This window comes from Cupressus sempervirens, chromosome 5 (assembly GCF_028749045.1).
Source record: "Cupressus sempervirens isolate cs-2001-9-10 chromosome 5, ASM2874904v1, whole genome shotgun sequence".
NCBI classification, from domain to species: domain Eukaryota; kingdom Viridiplantae; phylum Streptophyta; class Pinopsida; order Cupressales; family Cupressaceae; genus Cupressus; species Cupressus sempervirens.
This window is the reverse complement of record NC_143122.1, coordinates 838,163,181-838,184,347: the sequence shown is the minus strand read 5'-3', so window position 1 is coordinate 838,184,347 and position 21,167 is coordinate 838,163,181. Positions and strand designations below refer to the sequence as shown.

Below are 21,167 nucleotides of genomic sequence, written 5' to 3'. Positions count from 1 at the left end.
GACGACTGTGGTGGAAATGGAGATAATGGGGTGCAAATTGACAAACACTATTGTGAATGGAGGCTCCAGAGCTAATGTTCTCCCTGAGGAAACTTGGAAAGCATTGGGGAAACCAACTCTTTGTCACCCACATTTCAGCTAGTGGGGGGAGATCAACATGAGATCTAGCCCATAGGGACTGTAATGGGACAAAAAGTAATGATTGGGACAATTTTTTTTTTCTTGGATTTCGTGGTGATTACCATGGAAAAGAAGCGATATGATGCATTATTAGGGAGAGGATGGTTACTCACAACAAAGGCAAACCATAACTGGAAGAAAAATACCCTTTCCATTGAAGTAGATGATTGGAAGTGCACAATTGACTCAAGGAGCTAGTCTGGAAGTTAGGAACTTGCCTCTGATTCACAAGTGGAGGGAGAAGATGGCAATGTAATTGAGCCAGATGAAAAATGCATTCTACGACTGGGGGAATGTTTGGAAGATGAAACAAGTACCCTCAACAGCTTGTTCCATTGGCGAATGGGGGACTATGAAGTATTTCAACCTGAATGTAATATGTTGCAGGTCCAAGAGATGGAATTTGAGGAAGAATATCCAGGGTTTTATAAGGAGTACAAAGAGGGTACAACCACAATTGATGTTACCCAAGCATACACATTTGACAAGGACAAAGGAATAGAATATGAGGAGGCTAAGTTTGAGAAGACGAATCTAGGGGTGGAGGACCATCCTAAGGAGATTCTCATAGGAGATGAATGGGATCTAGTAGAGTAAACAACAACATTCAGAATTTTCCTTGAATATAAGGATGTGTTCGCATGGATGTACAAGGACTTAAAGGGGGTACCACCAGAACTATATGTCCGTCGAATACGTCTGATACCTAGAGCAAGAGCAATATGGAAGAGGCCTTATTGATTAAACAAGAACTATGCGGCCAACGTCTAGGAGGAGATCACTAAGATGCTTGATGCAAGCATAATATTCAAAGTGCAAACCAGCGAGTGGGTGTCGCCCATAGTTATATCCTTTAAAAAGGATGGAAATCAAATCCAGATCTGCTTGAACTTCATATGCCTAAATGCGGTAACAATAAAAGACCCCTTTTCAATTCCATTTACTGATAGTATTTTAGAAGAAGTGGCTGGCCATGAGATGTACTCTTCCATTGACGGGTTTTCAGGATATAACCAAATCAGCATTGCTGAAGAGGACAAACTCAAAACCACATTTATAGTTGAAGACAGGATGTTTGCATACAATAGGATGTCATTTGGGTTATGGAATACACCCACAACCTTCTAAAGAACATACCACACATCTTTGATGTAATGTCAATAGGGAATTTCAAACCTTTCTTGGACGACTGGTCAATCTATAGTGGGAAGGATCACCACTTGAAAATCATTGGAGAATGCATGGAAAGATGCCGAAGGGAAAGGCTGGCGTTAAATCCAGATAAATGCAGATTTATGGTCACTCAAGGCAGGCTTCTGGGTCACATAGTATGCAAAGAAGGGTTGAAAACTGATCTTGACAAGATCAGTATCATTGTTAACATGGAGGCTCCCTTATGTGTTGCTAGTGTCAAATCATTCTTAGGGCATGTGGGGTACTATAGGAGGTTCATAAAGGGATTTGCAGAAGAGTCCCTATCTTTGGAAAAATTAACTAGGAAAGGAGAGCAATTCGCATGGGGAAAGGAGCAGGAGGAGGTCTTTCAAGATTTAAAGAGGAAATTGGCGGGAGCTCTAATTCTCATATACCTAGACAAAAACAAAGAGTTCCATGTCCATGTGGACACTTCCAACTATGCAATAAGCATTACATTGGCACAAATTGGACAAGAGGACTGGACCATCTGGTGTTTTTCACAAGTAGGTCACTTTCCAAAGCTGAACGAAACTACAATACCACAGAGAGAGAAGCACTAGGTATGGCCTATGCAGTTCAAAAATTTAGACAACACTTATTAGCCACTCCTTTTACATTTTCTTTTGATCATCAAGTTCTCGTGTACTTGGTTAACAAGCCTATCATCCAAGGAAGGGTAAGTAGGTGGCTAATCCTCCTTCAAGAATTTACTTTCAAAATAGTAGTCCAAGGTAGAGCCATGATTGTAATCAGCTATTCAGGATAAAGTTAGGAGAATCTGCTGGAAATGGAGTGAACGAGGATTTCTTAGATGCACATCTATTTCAAATTGCCATATTACCGCAGCGGTATGAAGGTATTGGCTAGTACCTATCAACCTCTACTTTTCCCCTAGAGATGCTAGTGGTAGAAAGGAGAAAGATCTCACTAAAAAGAAAGACATTCCAATTGATCAATAGGCTGCTATATAAAATGGGACGGGATGATGTACTATGACGATGTGTGATGGAGGGGGAGATCCTGGGAGTGTTGAGAGAGCCTCATAAAGGTCTGACAAGAGGTCATATGAGACCAGTTGCAACAAGAAAGAAGGTATTACTAGTAGGACTTTGGTGGCCTACACTTTATGTAGATGCTCGAGAGTGGGTTCTAAGTTGTGATACATGTCAAAAGGTAGGTAAGCCCCTCAATAGAGATTTCATGTCACTTTTTCTCTCACAACCATATGAGCTATTTGAACGCTGGGGGTTGGATTCTGTGTGACCTCTACCCACTAGCAATACTCATAGATGCAAATATATAGTGGTGGCAATCGAGTACCTCACAAAATGGGTGGAGTCAAGGACACTCGTTCACAACATGGCAATAAGTATTGCTACGTTTCTCTATGAACAAATTGTGAAACGGTTTGGAATATGTGTTCAGATAACAAATGACCTAAGAGTGCACTTTGTGAACTAGGTAATCAGGACAGTGATAAGTGAGTTTAAGATGTTCCATACTTCCCTAGGAAAAATGAACTAGCATATGCCACAAATAAATTATTGGTGTCCATCTTGTATAAAACATGTGGGGTAGAAAAAGAAGATCAGGAATAAAGGCTTCCTGCAGTCTTATGGGTGTTCGGACTACTTACAAGGTCACTATTGGCCACACACCTTTTCACTTAATGTATGAGCAAGAGACCGTAATGCCAATATAATATGTAGTACCAAGCTTAAGGGTGGCAATAGAACACAGATTGGGGGATGTGCAAAGTTTAGAGGAAGGATACAATGCCTAGTAAAATTAGATGAAAGAAGGATGATGGCTCAATGGGTTACAATGATAGCATAGAGAAGAAGGAAATTATGGAATGACAAGCATCTGAAAAGAATGAATCTTAGAAAAGGACAATTAGTGCTTAAGTAGAATGGGAAGAATGAAATAAAGCTAGGGAAGTTCAAGGTACCCTGGTTAGGACCATACAAAATAATACAAGTTGGGACAAACATAGCAATAAAGTTCTCAACTTTGGACAACATTCCCTTAAAAGACCGGGTTAATAGATCCAAATTGAAACCTTATAGAGAAAGAAACGAGTTTTTTTCATATTTTTTGCCTCAAAATAAAGGAAGGGGAAAAGCACTTAAGGATAAAGAAAACACAAAGTTAAGCTATAAAGCGAGACCGTACAAAATGACTAAGTAAGACATGGTATGAAAAGCAGAGGTGCGGCGTATGAACGCAAAGAAGGGGGAAAACATCGTACAACGTATAGACCCAATAGAAGGAATAAACCCTGTACAAAATACAAACTTGTAGGAAGGCATTGTACGTCGTACAATGTTTTCACCCTTTGTGTTTGTATGCCGCACTTTTGCCTCTTATACCGTGTCTTCCTTAGTCCTTTTGTATGACCTCACTTTAGAAGGAATAGACCCCGTATAAAACACAAACTTGCAGGAAGGGATTGTATGATGTATAGATAGGAGTTGGAACGTGTATGGAATACGGGTGTTGGTAAGGGCAAAGATCACATGTGTACGAACTTCAAGAGAGACACACTCAATGTCTGGTGTACCATGAAGAAGGAAGCAAAAATTGCGTGCGATGGACGAACAGGTGGTATAGAGCCAAGATTAGAATTTGGAGTATGATTACATTAGTGTATGACGTACAACAAGGAGATAGGAAGCGACACATTAGTGTACAGGAGGAGTGCCCTTATAAAGGAGAGGTCTGCACACACACAAGCATACACGTGGAAGGAAACAATTGGGTGTTAGGGGGTATAAAAGTGGCTGAGGTAATAAATAAATCACAAGATGGTGAAGACGAGCATTGGTAATCCAAGTAGAGGAAAAATTATTGATTCAAGAAAAGACAGTCTTGTAGGTGAGGAAAATGGTGTCTACTACTAAGAAGGACAAAGGGAAGAGCACAAAAAAGATTACCGCTGACAATGTCACATTCAAAAGTGTGGTAGGGAGCAAATGTAGGGCATGGTGGGAGAACACAAATGAACATCATGTACTGAAGGAGGCTTTATGTAAGGATGAGGTAGATAAAGATAATTTTTATGCCTATTATTTATTTAAAAGAATTTGACCCGGTGTTGAGAACTATGGTTGCTGGATATGATTAAAAGGGACATAGATCTGTGATTCAATATTTTCAACAAACTCTTACTATTCCATACTTTCCAAAAGAGATAAACAAAGTACTGGAAGACCCTAGCAAAGGGCACGATGCAACAAAAACCCCAACCAAAATGACAATGGAAGGAAAGAAAAAATGGCTAGGGCTGATGTGCAAGAGTGATCTCACACAATAGGAATGGGATAGTATTTTGAGCAAGAATAATAGTCGAGGGCTGAAGAAAGTATTCATAGCAAATAAGTAATGGAGGTGCATTGTGGACTTAGTAAAGATAAAACTCTCTGGAGGGAGCCGCACCTCAGACATTTCCATTTGGATGATGCCCATAGTGAATGGGTTGAATGTAGGAAGGGTTTACAACTGGGCTCAACTCCTGTCAGAAAGGTTAAGAGAATTTTTGTAGTGGAAGCATAAGTTATTTTATATACCCCATCATGCCATAACTTTGTTTTTAGAAGCTGTTTGAACACATAAGGACATTTGTACCAATAGACAAGGTGGAACCATACAGGCCAGTCATGGCATATTGGTGCCATATGGATGCATTTGGAATAAGCATTGGAGGGGGAGAACCAAGGAGGAAGAAACTAAGGCACATGATTACACAAGAGGCTTCTATCTAGACACAGAGCTTAGGTGAGGAGGATAGAGGCTCAAAAGTGACAAGTATAGAAGCATCGTCATCTTGACACTCAAACTAGGAAGAATTCCGATTAAATCACATCATAGGTACACCATGGGACATCACATTTCTCCCATTAGAAGATGGCATTCACAAGGATGCAGAAGTGACTGAAGTTGACTGTATTGGGAAAGGAGGAGGTCATATGCATGCCATCTAAACGGAGGAGGGAGGAGGCTGTACATATACCTCCGTATGGAGAAAGTATGTACGCAGGGCACATAAGAGTATACGAAGGAGGCAATTGACTGTACACGTACGGAAGGCCGTACAGAGATGTCAACCTAGGAGTGTATGTAGAAGCGACAGGTTGTACGGAGGTAGGAGCCCGTACTCAGCTAGTAGTAAGCGAAGTGATACTTCCTTTGGGGGAGCGAAGCGAATGTCCATTCTAGCATTTGCAAATTTATCTCCCTAGATTCGCGGGCTCATATTAAGGTGATAGACCTTTACTGCCACAAGAAGGTTGTCCACACTGTGAAAATAAATACGCTAGATGGCATAGAAGTGGCTCAGTCGATTGCACTGGTAGTGCAATCTACAAGGAAGAAAGGAATCCCAAGTACCAATGAGAAGTGCATGGAAGAAGTTGGAATGGGGAAAGAGGCGCCATAGGGGGAAGACATAGTATTGGAGGAGGCAGATAGACTACTTGGGAGGTTTGAGATGAGTGCAAAAGAGGTGCCTCCACCTTCACCAACCTTATGGAAAATGGAAGCCAAAGACAAACTAGAAGCTCAGAAAAAGTAATTGGTGGTGATAGGGACAAAACTAGAGACAATCTCATTAGAGGGAAAAGCTGAAAAACTTCTGAGAGACCTGCAAGGAATGGAGCAAATGGCCAAGAAGATCATTAAATAGGCTAAGGGGCAAGATCCAGAGGCCATAATCAGGGCTGTAGAAACCCTTGCCAATTTTATGAAGAAGGATTGTCACATAGACTAGAGCATACTTATGCAAAATGGGACAAAACCTAGTGAGCCAGCGGAAATATGGAAGGTTGGAAGCATCATATCGCCTATAGAACAGTCCAGCTGTATGATGTCGCTTGCTCAAATGTAGGAAGCCTTTAGGGAACATTCCTGGAACTCCAACAAGAAAAAGAGTCTTCTGGAAGGATGAGGAAAGAATGCGAACAGGAGAAAGTAGTGTTGGAGGAGAAGTTGGTAGCAGCGGAAAAGGACAAGACAGAGGCATTGCGATTACTGCAAGGGATCTACACCAAACAAATGGTAGTAGAACGAGACCACTCCTGCGGCAACCCACTTCCACTTCAGGGACTTTCCCATACCCTACATCTTGAAGTTTTTTTTTTAGTTCATGATCCAGTAATCGACAAGAAGATGACCTCTCTTTTTGGAGGGGAATAGTGTAGGGTGGTTAAACCAATAATGTAGATAAAAATAATTAAGTTGTGGGTTTTGGGTAGTCAGGTAGTGAGGGGATGTGTTCGTTGGTCTCCCTAACCAACTGACCACTATTTAAGAACAATTGAACTTGAATGATTTACTTGTTGTTTTCGGTAATCAATAAAAGAGTACTGTTTTTCCTCGCAATTATCTGGTATGCTTATCATCAATAATGTTTTCTTATGTTGATTGGTAACATTGAATTCATATTGCATGATATGTAACCATTCTACACTTGGCATGATCTGACCATTTGAAAATGAACAAGTGCCACCTCAACATGCTTATCCTATAGACTTGATAAATATCTCTTGACGATGAGAAAAATATCTCTTGATACTCAACATTATCAAGCTTTCAATTGTAATGGCTCGTATTTCGTTGCTTTATTCCTCATGCATTTTTTCCTATCCTTTGGAATACTTCATCTTGGAATTTCCTCATTGACATAACTTATAATTTGCTTGTTTTTGATGGTGTTTTGACCTTGATGGTGTAGTTGTACCATTCAATTGAACTTGGATTTCCAAAGGAAATTCAAGTTTGTATGTGTTTTTCTATTTGCTTGTAGACTTAATCATGATGTTGTGCTGGCTCATTGAACTCCACATTGACATCTTGAACTTGGTATCGCACTTTGATTTCAACTGGGAAGTACCTTGCTTGTACTTGAACCATCCAGATCCTGGTCACCTTTAATCCTTGACTCTGAACTTTTGCCTTCAGTAGCTCCTGCCATCCTCTAACCTGCCACACAATGTCATTTATTGGATTTACATATTTAAAATCATGACAGTGAGCAAAGACAAGCTCATTCCATGATGACACCTCCCTATTGAACTAACTTCACTACACTTGAATCAAAAATCAACATGCGTCTAATGCTTACATTCTAAATCTGATATGTTATCAAATTCCCCATGTATTTTTTAATTGTGTGCAACAAAGGGTTTGAATTTAAATCATGTGATTTTTTCTTTTTCATTTCAAATTATCATCTCCCAAGAACCCAAACCATATTATTTTATCATACAACATCATGTGTACTGAGTTCCATGCCTTGCTGAAGCTGAAAAATGGAAATCTAAGTGTCCAAGTCTGAGATATTTGCTCTTAAATGTATGCGATTTTCACCAGAATCCGAGTCAGAATGCTTCAAGATTTGGTGTTTTCTCTTGGTCTACTTTGATTCAAACCAGAAATTGCACTTTTTTGGTATGCCTTGTGTTGACTTCACAACTGATGGACTTCAGCATGTTTATGAGAATATTCCTCATGTATGCTCTGTACCCTTGTGTATTGGTTCATGTCTTATATGTATGATTTGTATTTATGTATTGCATCATACCTTACATGTTTGACATGCATTTATGTATTGCTTCATGCTGTACTTGTATGACGTGTATTTGTGTATTGCTTCACGCCTTGCATGTCTGTTGTGTATTTATGTACTGCTTCATGCCTTATATGACTGAAGTGTATTTAACTGTATTGCTTCATGCTTAAGTGTCTGACATATATTTATTGCTTCGTGCCTGACATGTATACTTAATACCTGACGTTTATACTTCATGCCTCATGTACATTTATATGACTTCATGCCTTATGTGTATTCATATGTACTCATATGTATGATTCATGCCTTGTGTGTCCATGTGCATGATTCATGCCTCAAATGTATTTATATGTACACGTGTATTATTCATGCCTCAAGTGTATTCTTGTGTATGATTCACTGATTGTGTGTATTCACGTGTGCAATTCATCCCTTAGGTGTATTCATATGCATGATTCGTGCCTTAAATGTATTTCCCTGTATGATTCATACATGGATACATGTGTTTACGTCATGCTTTGTGCATATGTGTATTCACATATATGCTTCATGACTTAAGTGAATTCATGTGCATACTTCATGTGTGATGTGTATGCAATATGACTTAAAGTGCATTCATGTGTTTTCTTCATGCTTTGTGCACTATGTGTACACATGTATGGTTTATGACTCAAGTGATTTAATGCTTATGCCCTACGTGTATTTACATTATGATTCATGCCTTGTGAGTCTTCATGTGCTTTACACATTTTGTATTTGGGTGCATACTTCATACTCTCAGTGTATTTGTGTGAATGAGTCTTGTCTTAATGCATATTCAGGTGAATATTCTGCACTTTATGGGCTTGACTCAGGTCGAATGAGTTTTCAGCAGACACTTCATGTTGATTGTATGAATACTTATGAATATATCAAGAGCTATATATTCTTGCATTCAAATTAAAATGATGTGCATTCTTTATACAAACATGAATCTCACGATCCCCTATTGAACATTGGTCAGACTCTTAGAAAAACAACCCAGGGATCATTGGACCATCAATACCATTAGGATATACACAAGGAGGGGAAGGATTCTACACATACCCTAACACCATGAAACAACAGTGAAAGAAAATGTATTTGGAGTAATAACCACTCACAGTATATTCATGACAAACAATAACAAGGCGCTAAGCTATAAGACAATAGTCTATGTTAATTTTGCTGATTGATCAAATGACCATAAAATGGTACAGGCATTTGTACGCTTTGGTTTCTCAGTTTTGCCTTACATATAATGATCCCACAGCCTATAAAGCATGATATACCCGTCAGTCATTGTAGATAATGAGGAAGTAATACATCATCTAGAGTTGAACTCAATACTTATCACAAACTGGTCCACCTGCTAAAACCATATTCAAGGTTCAGCAATTGATTAAACACATCTATCACTATTCTCATACAGTCAAACTCATAACTTTTACAATTGTGTTAGGGTACAACTACAATACAAACTGTGGGATTTAGTGAACTGAATTCTTAACATTCTTAAGCCTCCGTCTTATGAACTTTAGTTAACATTACCATTTCACTCTCTTATCTGCTATACATAACATGGCTATTTTTCGATGTGGTCAGTCATCAATAAAGGAACTGAAATACGTTTGGGACAAAGGATCACTTAGTTCTCAAACAAAGTTAATGATCCATCTACAAAGAGATCCTATTGTAGAGTAATAAACTATTTCCCCTTAGAGAAAGAGGGAATCAGTCTTTTTTATGTGGATGGTATCATTTACTATGCATCATCATAATGTTTGCATCTACTATGCATCTTTGCTTCTAGGGAAATAAAACTCACCAATTAAGGTCATATCTGTGTGACAAGCTTCTAATCCTCATCTTAATATAAACTCGTATTCACGTTGTTGAGAATTATTTGGACACCCCAATTGGGAGTTAAGACAAAAACATTTCTCGGTTGAGTTAATATCAGAGTTATGTAGCAGAAGCTAAGATCCTTAATATTGGCAAATAATTCAGTTAACAAGATTAAAGCCGACAATCCTTGAGGACAAGCAATCTTGAGCAGGTGGACTGTAATGACCCCTTTGTGAGACAAGATAAGAAAAGATAAAATTATTAATGTCCAACAAAAGACCCCAAAAGATCTATGGGACTGAGAGTTTACAACCAGATAGCTGATAATAGCAGGAGCACCAAACGGTGTCCGAGAAAAGCAAACACATGAAACAACAAGAAAAGAAGAGGAGAGAGAACAAGAAAAAGACTAGGAGTCCTTTCTTGGCAAAAAGAAATCAGTCACAAAAGGATAAGACTGTGAATTGATAGGAGCCTTGAACTGTCTCTGTGAACTCATGGAGGAGTGTCACTGACGCAAGAAACCACTGCAAGATCTAACAGATCTAGAATGACCATTGGTAGAACTAGTTGGCCTTTTCACACCTCACAAAGGAGATAAAGGTGCAAAAAAAGCAGTAATAGGTTGATCAAAGCTACGCCGCTGAGGAAGTAGTGACTATAAAGTATCATCACGAAGTAGAGTGGCCTCCTGAAGATAGAGCGCTAGACATCGCTGGTTATAGTAACAAAAGAAGGCTGCAAGAGAAAAACAGTCTCGGAAAAAACAATAAAATCTCTCTCTGATCTCATAAAAGATAGGGCATCTGAAAATAAAGTGGGTTTCTATCTCAACCTTTGCTAAAGTACACAGCTTACAGATCCGTTCTTCTCTGTTAATATGATGATCAGTCTGAACACGAAGAGAGTGAGAACCAACTCTGGAAGACCCCAGGGAAACACAAAGAGCATGACTCCACAGGATTTAATGATAAATAATAAAATTAAAATTAAAATATTAAAATAATAATAAATAAATATGAAAATTGAATATAATATTATTAAAAGCTAATTGAGCTTAATGAAAGACCAAGAGGAATGCAATGAAGAGTTGTGACTCCTTCAAACATGAGATATAAAAAGGGATGGGAGCATATTTGTTAGGAGATATTCCAAAGGAAGAAAGAATAGACAAAAGGAATTAAGGAAGCTAATCGAAGAAGAATGTCATGGGAAGAAGAGAAGGAAGTGATTCTTTTGAAGTGGCAGCAATGATGAAGGGTTGTAACCCTTTCAAAGGGTTGTAATAGTGAATGGTTGTGACCATTATGAATAGGTGTTACTCTCCCTTACATTGGCGGATATAAGGGCAGAAGATTTAACTTGAGGACATCCAAGGGAGATCAATTTGGGGAATAAATATACTATTCTCGAAGGCAACAATTGAAAGTGGAGACTCAACCCTTATGAAAGGTGATGATCTTTCCATTATTAAAGTATAGAGGATTCATTCCAAGTGTTGAAGGGGATATATTGAGCTGTGAATCAAGGCAATAAATAATCACTACTCATTAAAGGGCAGATCAGAGTATAGGACATGAACAGATCAGTCAAGCAATTACACATGCTCAGTAGTCCATTACATCTGCAAACACAATCACAAGGAAATATAGAAGCAAGTTAGCACCAACACCCAAAAGGACTAAGGTGACTTATAAGATTATTCAGCAGCTATAGACAAGAACTCCTTTGGAAATCGGCAGACTGATATGTAAAGTTTAGATATATTTGTCATTGTTGAATTTGATTACACTTTAAATATACAACTGGAATTGCCGAACTTCCAAGGAGAGAATATTAATTGATTTCTATATCTCTCTTGACCATTTGATATTGGTATAAGTATTGTCTCTAAGAGACATGTCATGAAAGGACATGTCTCCACAATGTGGAGCCATGTCTGTTCATGTCATGGCTCTTGATTTAAACAAACTTAGTCATAACCCAGATTGGATTAGATAGTACTTAACTAATTTTATTATTGCAAATCGTCGATCTGCATAGAAAGTGAATGGATCAATTGCTTGATCCAAATTGTGTTCCAATATTAGTATGCTTGATCATTGCTTGATCAATTCTACACATGTATATCAGATCATTACTCGATCTGTACCAAGAGAATAATATAATTGGCAAATTCAGATTTCAGTATATTTACTGTGATATATAGAGTTTTGATTAAATACAACAATGATTTCTTCGTCTCCAAGATATATGAAATGATAATTCTTGTTGAGCACAAGAACTGTGTATAATGAACTGACATACATGCACATGCACATATATAATCAATACAAGCAATCATCCTTATATCTGACTGAAGCTACTATGTATCAACATTATATTATACCAGATGAGACATTTCAGCATCCTTCCTATATACAAGTGATTGAGATCTATCTAGATACATGCATTCATTAGTAATGGATATTGGTAAGATGAATGTTATCATAGAATATAAGTCTCAATTGTCTGCAACCCACCTTGTAGGGTGGGATTGAGGTGTAAGAGGAGGGTAGATATTACGACAATAGATAATTTTTACTATTATTTAATGGTTATGTAATGTAATCTATTGTAAATATTAGACTTTTTCTAATATTTAGTTAGTGTTTAGTTAACTATTTCTTATTTGTTAGCTAGAATAGAATGTTTCTATCCTTGACGATCGTTTTCTAAGGAAGCATTGTTTATTCATTTGTATATATTGATTTATTGATCTTTGTTAATAATAAGCAAGTATGGTATCAGAGCAAATATTTCAATTTTTTTCAAATAAAAATTAATAATTTTGTTTAAAATTATAGTGCCGTTTTTGTTTGAAAATGATTTTCAGCCTGGATTTGTTGGTCGTTTTTGGAAAAATCATTTTTTATTGAACCCGAATAGGTTTTCTCAGTGACATTTTCTCTCGAAATCTTGACCATTCCTGGTTCTTTTTAGATTGCAATTTGTTCTGAATGCTGTGCGAACTCCTCTTGCTTGATTTTTGGCTTTGTTCATGGTTTTTTGTAGCCGCAAATATTTTTGGTCATGTTTTTGTTGCTTGCATGACCAACACTCTACAAAAAGTGATTGCATTTTTTGGTCATTTTTTCGTACAAATTGTGGACGTTTTTCACTCTTTGGCTATGGCATCTTGAACAAATATTCTACTCAAGGGAAATTAGAAATTCAATGGTCGGAATTATGGCACATGGAAGCAGTGGATGCTAACGATCTTTGAATATCAACATAGTGATCAGATTACAATCCTTGAATATCGAAATAGTGATTAGATTGTTCTAGGTGTTACACAACGTCCGACTCCAAGTGTTATTGATTAGGATAACCTTTGATCAGAATAATTAGGAGGCAATGATGCTTCTCAAATTATCCATAGCTGATGATCAACTCCCTTAGATTCCATTCTGCAAGACAACTGCCGAGACATGGGAGCATCTCAAGCAACTTCACGATACTTCAGACAAAAGTAGGGCCTTATTTCTCAAGAATCCTTTGTTTTCTGTTGTCATGGATGAGCGGAAATTGCTTAAGGAACACCTGGATAAGATTCAAGAAATTTGTGATCAGTTGCTTACCATTGGACACAAGATGGAGGAAGAGGACAATGTGGTAATAATCCTGAAAAGTTTACCCAAGTTGTACGAGCGTTTTCTCGAGACTGTCACCATCACTTCTATTGGTCTTGATCTGAAGCTCACAGATCTTTGTACACTTGTGCTACAACAAGATCAGTGGAAATAGCAGTTCAGTAGTAGTTCTAGCTCTACATCCATAGAGCAACCCTTTGCTACTAAATACTTTCAGAAGGATAAGGGCAAGTCCCGTTCACAACAGTCTTCTCAGCAGGAGTCCTCTGCTCCAGCATCAAAAGGCTTCAAGAAAAAGAACATTCAATGCAACTACTGCCACAAGTATGGTCACATGAAGGTTGAATGTCGTAAACACTTCGCCACCCAATCTAAGCAATCTGGTTCAACCAAAAGTGAATAGTGCAGAGCACATTGAGTAGACAAAATCTGCCTTTTACACTAAGTCGTCTTCCTAGTACATTGATTTATGTGCCTCTCGTCATTTCACCCACTGCAAAGACTAGTTCACTGACTACCAGGCTTTTTCAGATTTAGTTATTTTTGGTGGAGGGGAAGAGTATACTGTTGTGGCAAAGGCAACATTTAGAGTCAGTCAGCTGGGAGGAATCTCATTTTTCTTAATGTGTACTACGTCCCAATGATGGAACTAAATCTACTCTCAGTCAGTTAGTTGCCGCGGCACTCTCCACGGTTGGATGTCAGCTTCAGTTCACATCAATGCACCATCACTGAGAGGGAGACCCAATTTGTTGTTGCAATTGGTCTTGAGGTTCATGGTCTTTTTAGACTTGCTGATTCTGGTGATTCTCGGAACTTTAAGTATATTTGCTTGGTGGTTGCCTATTAGCTCACTTTGGCATGAACAAAATTTGCACTTAAATGTGCATTATCTCTCTCAACTTGCTCGTGAACAATTTGTCCTCGGATTACCAAAGTTTTAGAATCAGTAGCTTGGAGTTTGTGATGCATGCTAGGCTGGGAAGCAACATCGCACACCTTTCAAAACTGGTGATTCATGGGGGGCTTCTTAGGTACTTCAACTTGTTTGTGCTGATATCTGCAACCCGATGGCTACTCTTCTTGTTCATGTGTCCAGGTATTTTTTGTTGTTGATGATTTCAGTAGAAAAATGTAGGTCTATTTTCTTAAAATGAAATCAGAATTGTTTATTGTATTTCAGAAGTTTAAACCTCTAGCTGAAAAATAGTTTGGGAGAGTGGGGGGGGGGGGGGGGAATTTTGTTCTAATGAATTCTCTAGCTTCTATGATATTCATGGCATCAAGCACCAGTCAAGCACACCCCATACACCACAACAAAACAATGTAGTTGAACATCAGAACAAAACAATCATTGAGATGGCTCGATCCATGCTCGACCACGAACATGTTCTGAAGAAGTTTTGAGCTGAAGCAGTTAACATTGTAGTTTATGTTTTGAACTTGTCGCCCATTGTGATAGTCCTAGGTAAGACTTTGGAAGAGGCTAGGTCAAGTTGCAAGCCTAAAATCAGTCACCTGAAGGTTTTCGTCTCTCTTATGTTTGGATCCCTGATGTATCACACCCCAAGTTGGATGCCAAGAGTCAAAAACTCATGCTCGCTAGATACAATAATCTTCACAAAGCCTACCACTTGATCAACATTGAGACATATTGTCTCCTATATAGTCACGATGTAGTCTTTAATGAGCAATGAGTACTATTCACGCCTTTTTCTCCTGTTCTAGATCCGACAGATCAGCCTATGAATGCTCATGATTTGGGAGTTCGGCTTCCGTTAGGTCCACTTGATGGGAGGCTCCAACAGCTCCAACAACTCTAGTTATACCATTGATTCCTGTACAAACATCTTTGACTTCTCTTGCAGGATCACCTAGATATGCAGGTGCTTCACCTGATTTTGATCCAGATTCTTCTAATGAGGAACCTAATTACAGAGCATCTCCTGATGCTAATGTGTTACATCCCAATTTTCGACCTAGCTTGAAATATAGCCGTTGAGGTTCGCATGAAGTTAGTTGGCAGTTTAATTTAATATAATCTGGCAAAATGGTAAGATAGTTGGTCGTTATGATTTCAGGTGAAGATGACATGTTAGTTGATCATTAATCGTGAATTCATGGAATTAAGATGAAAGGTTAATTGTTATGATTATTTATGATTAAATAATATATAAATTAATTACGAAGAATTTCCTTGCAGGAAGCATGTCGAAGGGGTGAAACATTGTCAGGTGCTTAACCACCCAACCTCGGACCACAACATATCCCCACACGATCTCTAACGAAAAAGGCCCTTCGTACCTGGAATTGACAGGGAACATCTTACCATTCATTGGGCTTCATGATATATAACACGCCATACGACTTGGTAGCAGGAGATCACCATAACAGGAATTTGCATGCGCTATTAATTAATTCGTATTAAAGAGATAAACATTGAATTGTCATAATTGATTACTGAATTGAATTCGTGTTACTTCAGATTCCTCTTTTCACCTCGTCACCCTTTTTCTTGGCTATACAGCCAGGTGAGTTCTAGGAGTTAGGAATTTTTAGTACAACCAGTTCTATCAATTTATTCAAGAAGACTACATACATCCAACATCTCACAGTCTATGATTAAAAGATTTCAAATTGAATGTTTAATTTAATTAATATTAATCATAACTGATTTCTCTTTAAATCCACCTTTTCACCATTTCATGGCATATTCACCGGTGAATACATGTGGTATCAGAGCGCTGGGTTCAACACTGAAACCTTGGGTCCAACACTGTTTTTAAGAAACTGGAAAAGTAAAAGTTGAAAAAGATTTATTTTTGCATATCCGGATATTGCAATCAAAACTGAAAAAAAAAAAAAAAAACAATGGAAAATCATTCAAAATAGCTAGGAAGGCTGAAATGATATAAAGTGGACAAATGTATAAACTATATCATAAAGACAAAACCTAATTAAAAAGATAAAAGGATTGGCAAACTGAGTGGTGGAGATCAGGTTTGATGACCCAATTTTTGAAATCCTTGGCCAGGGTGGATTGTCTAGATGCTTCAGTTATTTTGTCGAATAACTGTTGTGACTTTAATTAGGCAGATTTGTCGGAACAATTGATCTTGTTGATTGTCCAGACGCTTTAGTTATTTCGTCAAATAACTGTTGGGACTTCAACCCACCTGATTACCTAGATGGCAGGACCAGAATTTTACATATGCCTTATCCCTGGTGGGAGGGCCATTCTTTGTCAAGAATGAGAAGATTAAAAAGAGTCCTGATGCCGAGACTTGCGCAATCCAAACACAGTTTATAATCTTGATAAAATGTTATCTAAATCCATCATGATCGGGTTTGTCGACCCAAATTAATGAAAGAAATAAATTGTTACCTATTTGAACTTGACCTGAATGAAAACAAAAACTGTGAACCATGATCCTTTCTGATGCTGGTTAAACGACAAGATCATTATGTGCTCTAGTAAGGAGTAAACACACTTGCATAATTAGAACTATCAAAGTTTGTTTACAGATGTAAACTTTTGGTGAAATGGGCAGGGAAGCCTGAATCATAGAAATGGGAAAGATGAATTTCCAAATATTTATAGATGAATGATGAGAATCTTATGAACTGTTTCAGATGCTTATTGTCTTGATTTGATGATCTTGCATAGTATATCATGTTTTTACCCTTTGACACATTGTTATACATGTATAATACACATGCGATGTTGATTTTACTTATTGAGCTGTTGTATATTGTTTTGGAGATATCCTACCATGAAATGATTATTCTAATGAAATATTGGGCTTGAAGGCCAAGGTTACAATGGAAAAACATGTATTCACTAACCTATTATAGGTAATCTGTAAGTTTGCAAGGAAGATCTATCAATTAATGAGGGCCATATGCCAGATGGTACATATGAGTGATCTAAATTATGATCACGTTATGATCTAGAACTTGCTAGTTGAAGAATTTCAATTTTTGAATACTTATCTTACTTCTAGTAATTGAACCTTGAAAAATCCTCTTAAATGAACATATCAATATGGAATCAAACTAATGATATGATGAGTGCCTACATGATTATGACAGGAACATGAAATAGAATCAACTCAAATGATGCTAAGAAAACCCCAAGTAAGGTAAAGATAACTCAGGTGAGTACGTGTTTAAATTCTATGTTACCATGCAAGTATTTTTTTGGAAACTATAAAGTAAAAAAAAAATAGAGCTTGAGTTTTGATTATGATTTTGATTCTGACCCAATTGAGAAAAGAAATGATATCACAATGTTATATATATCTTGTTTGTGGAATATCCTTTTACTGTCTCAAATGTAGAGGTCATCAAGGACAATGAACCACAAGGGGAATGGTATGTTACATTCCAATTTTAAAATACCTCTTTATAATGTTCGTTGCAATTTCAAGTTCATCGAGGACGATGAACCACAAGGGGAATGGTATGTTACATCCCAATTTTTGACCTAGCTTGAAATATAGCCGTTGAGGTTCACATGAAGTTAGTTGGCAGTTTAATTTAATATAATTTGGCGAAATGGTAAGATGGTTGTTATGATTTCAGGTGAAGATGACATGTTAGTTGATCATTAATCACGAATTCATAGAATTAAGATGAAAGGTTAACTATTATGATTAAATAATATATAAATTAATTATGAAGGATTTCCTTGTAGGAAGCATGTCGAAGGGGTGAAATCATTATCAGAAAAGAATTAGGCAAGGTATCACCATCACTGGGCAGACAGGTAGAGGACCTAGCGATTTGAATCAGGATACATCTGAGGAACTGCATGAGTTATTTAAATAAATAATTTAATTAAAAAAAAATTGAGTTAAAATATAAAACGAATCTTAATGGGGTTTTAATTTATCTTTTGTCATATTATTTTAATAATAATTTAAATACATGCATATAATGCAAAATGATTTGGCACCATTATCATTTAATAAATAGAGTGATGTTTTGTTGTGCGTTATAATAATGTTCGAATTATACTAATGGAATTATTATAAATTTCAAATTCTTTTCTCTCTTCTTGGTCAATTTAATATTTGAATTTGAATGGTCATCTTGGAATTTGAGTGAATTCTTGCTTTGAAATTGATGGGAAGCACCCGACTTTCATTTTGGAATCAGTTTTCTTTAACCATCCTCGACCCTCTTCTTTTTCTAGGGTGGCGTGTGAGCGGATTATGATAACTTAGATGGTTTGTTGCATTATTAACGTGTGGAAGTCAAGAAGTCTCGGTTTCAACTTTTAAGAGCCATGGTCGGGTTTGTATATAACGTGCCTCTCGAATCCCATGAGGGGGGATACTGGGTGTACACCTTCCTTACTGCTGAGTATCTTCCTGTTATGCAATCGGATTTTTGCAAGCATCTTTAACCATCTGCTGTGAATCCCGACATATATCTTCTGTTATGAGAGAAAGGATGGGACTCAACCAATGCGTTGTGGGTCAACAGGTTATTTCCAAGTTGCAGGTCACTCTCTTGTTTGGCGTTGTACTGGGCGATCTGAGACTATCCTTATCCTTATTATGAGTTTTCGCAGGTATAAAATTCATGAGAATTATATTTGAATATATGCAATCTACCTATACCGTAAGTTATTTAGTGTTGAAGTTTTTTAGAATATAGATTTTATACTTGAACTGGGTTACATTTTGCGGCTCTTTTTAACCCCAATAAAGCTCTAACAGTTTTACAAATCACCTTTTTCAACTTTGGAAGTTGGCATCTTCATATTATCTTTGTGATGTAATTCTGAATTGATTATTGTTACAGTGTGATATAATAGTCGGGCAGGGCCAATTAGTGGGGGCACTTAAGGAAGTCGGGATTGTACAAATTTGTTTAATAGATTGAAATGTTTAGGTGAAACAACTATACTCGTTTGAAGGTTTGATTTTGTTATACCGAATGGTACAATTTCCGAAATAAGTTAGATAATGTATTTAAAATTTGTGGTTCAAAACTTTCCATTTCCTAATTACTCAGCTATTATAGACAGGTAATTCTTAACAGATTATCATTATTGATTAGTGCCCTCATTGATTTTATTTTTACTTGCCAAAGCAAATCACTTACTATAATTACTGAAATAACATACACAATCTATCTGGTAAAGATTCCATATGGCCTTGAAGATGAATTTTTCCATAGTGGCACCATCATATAGAATATATTTATCTGTTCAGGCACTATTAATATGAACAAATTATATATTGATAGAGTTGAAAATAAATCATATAAGTTTTTCAATCCTTTCCTCTTTCAATAAGTATCATTGTGATTTATATCATTTTGAAATTCAAAAGGTAACTGTAGAAAACTTAAATTAATTGTGTGAATAAACATTAATGCTATGCTATCATAAACAAGATTAGAATACTATAGATTTTCTAATACCTAGGATTCACCGGTGAATATGCCATGAAATGGTGAAAAGGTGGAGTTAAAGAGAAATCAGTTATGATTAATATTAATTAAATTAAACATTCAATTTGAAATCTTTTAATCATAGACTGTGAGATGTTGGATGCATGTAGTCTTCTTGAATAAATTGATAGAACTGGTTGTACTAAAAATTCCTAACTCCTAGAACTCACCTGGGTGTGTAGCCAAGAAAAAGGGTGACGAGGTGAAAAGAGGAATCTGAAGTAACACGAATTCAATTCAGTAATCAATTATGACAATTCAATGTTTATCTCTTTAATATGAATTAATTAATAGTGCATGCAAATTCCTGTTATGGTGATCTCCTGCTGCTAAGTTGTATGGCGTGTAATATATCATGAAGCCCAATGAATGGTAAGATGTTCCCTGTCAATTTCGGGCAGGGAGGGCCTTTTTCGTTAGAGATCATGTGGGGATATGTTGTGGTCCGAGGTTGGGTGGTTAAGCCCCTGACAATGTTTCACCTCTCTCAAGATATTGGACATGCGTCAAACAGAGATAAGCCATGCATTCAAATGTTTACCGGAAACAGGTATTATCTTTTTATTTATGAGGAGGTAAGATTTAATTGAATTATTTCATTGTTATTGTCATTTTACTTTCATAATATGAATAACGAATATAAGTATATTTTCTAATCTTGAGATTTTGTCACAGTTAAGTAATCAGAGGAAAAAGAATCTGAAGCCCTAATTGATTTGAGAGATGATTGGAACCCTAAATGATACAGTGGTATCGAAACCCTAGTTGAATCTGTGGTATTGGAAGTCCTATTTGAATCAGTGGTAGGTGATGCCCTAATTGATATAGTGGTATGTGATGCCCTAATTTAAAATTTAGTGGTATTTATTTAAAATTATCATTTGATTTTAATGTAGTAGTTGTAGATGATAGTCATCATATGAAATTGTTATAGTGTATTTGTGGACTAACCCGGGTGGTTGTAGAAGCATCCCAAGTTTTGATTTGAACTCAATTTTTCGAGGTATGTGGTTTTTAATTTCTGTAGTAATTTAATTTGATGGTACTTCAAGTATTTAGTTAAGAAAATTTGTTTGACTGATTTTAATGGTTAATCTTATTCACATGAACACGAATGATATAACTGTCTTCCTATGAAACGAAATAGTAATTGTATTCCTTGAGTATGTTGAATGATAAATTAGACCTGGGAAATCGGGATGTTACATAATGTTGGTCCTTCTCCTCTCCGGCCTAAGTTGTGGGCTAAGACACTTGCT

The 21,167-nt window shown here is 37.0% G+C and overlaps 1 protein-coding gene across 4 annotated transcripts in view; it reads left to right on the top strand.

Moving 5' to 3' along the window:
- Nucleotides 1–21,167, top strand: part of LOC149558487 (single-stranded DNA-binding protein WHY1, chloroplastic-like) — a 70,866-nt gene that overhangs the window by 14,772 nt on the left and 34,927 nt on the right. Inside the window, exon 2 of one of the 4 annotated variants that reach the window (XM_089832697.1) lies at nucleotides 17,536–17,600. The exons of the other annotated variants lie outside the window; for them this stretch is intronic. The gene's annotated coding sequence lies outside the window, so the exon portion shown is untranslated. The remainder of the gene's footprint in view (nucleotides 1–17,535; nucleotides 17,601–21,167) is intronic. 4 annotated transcript variants of the gene reach the window in all.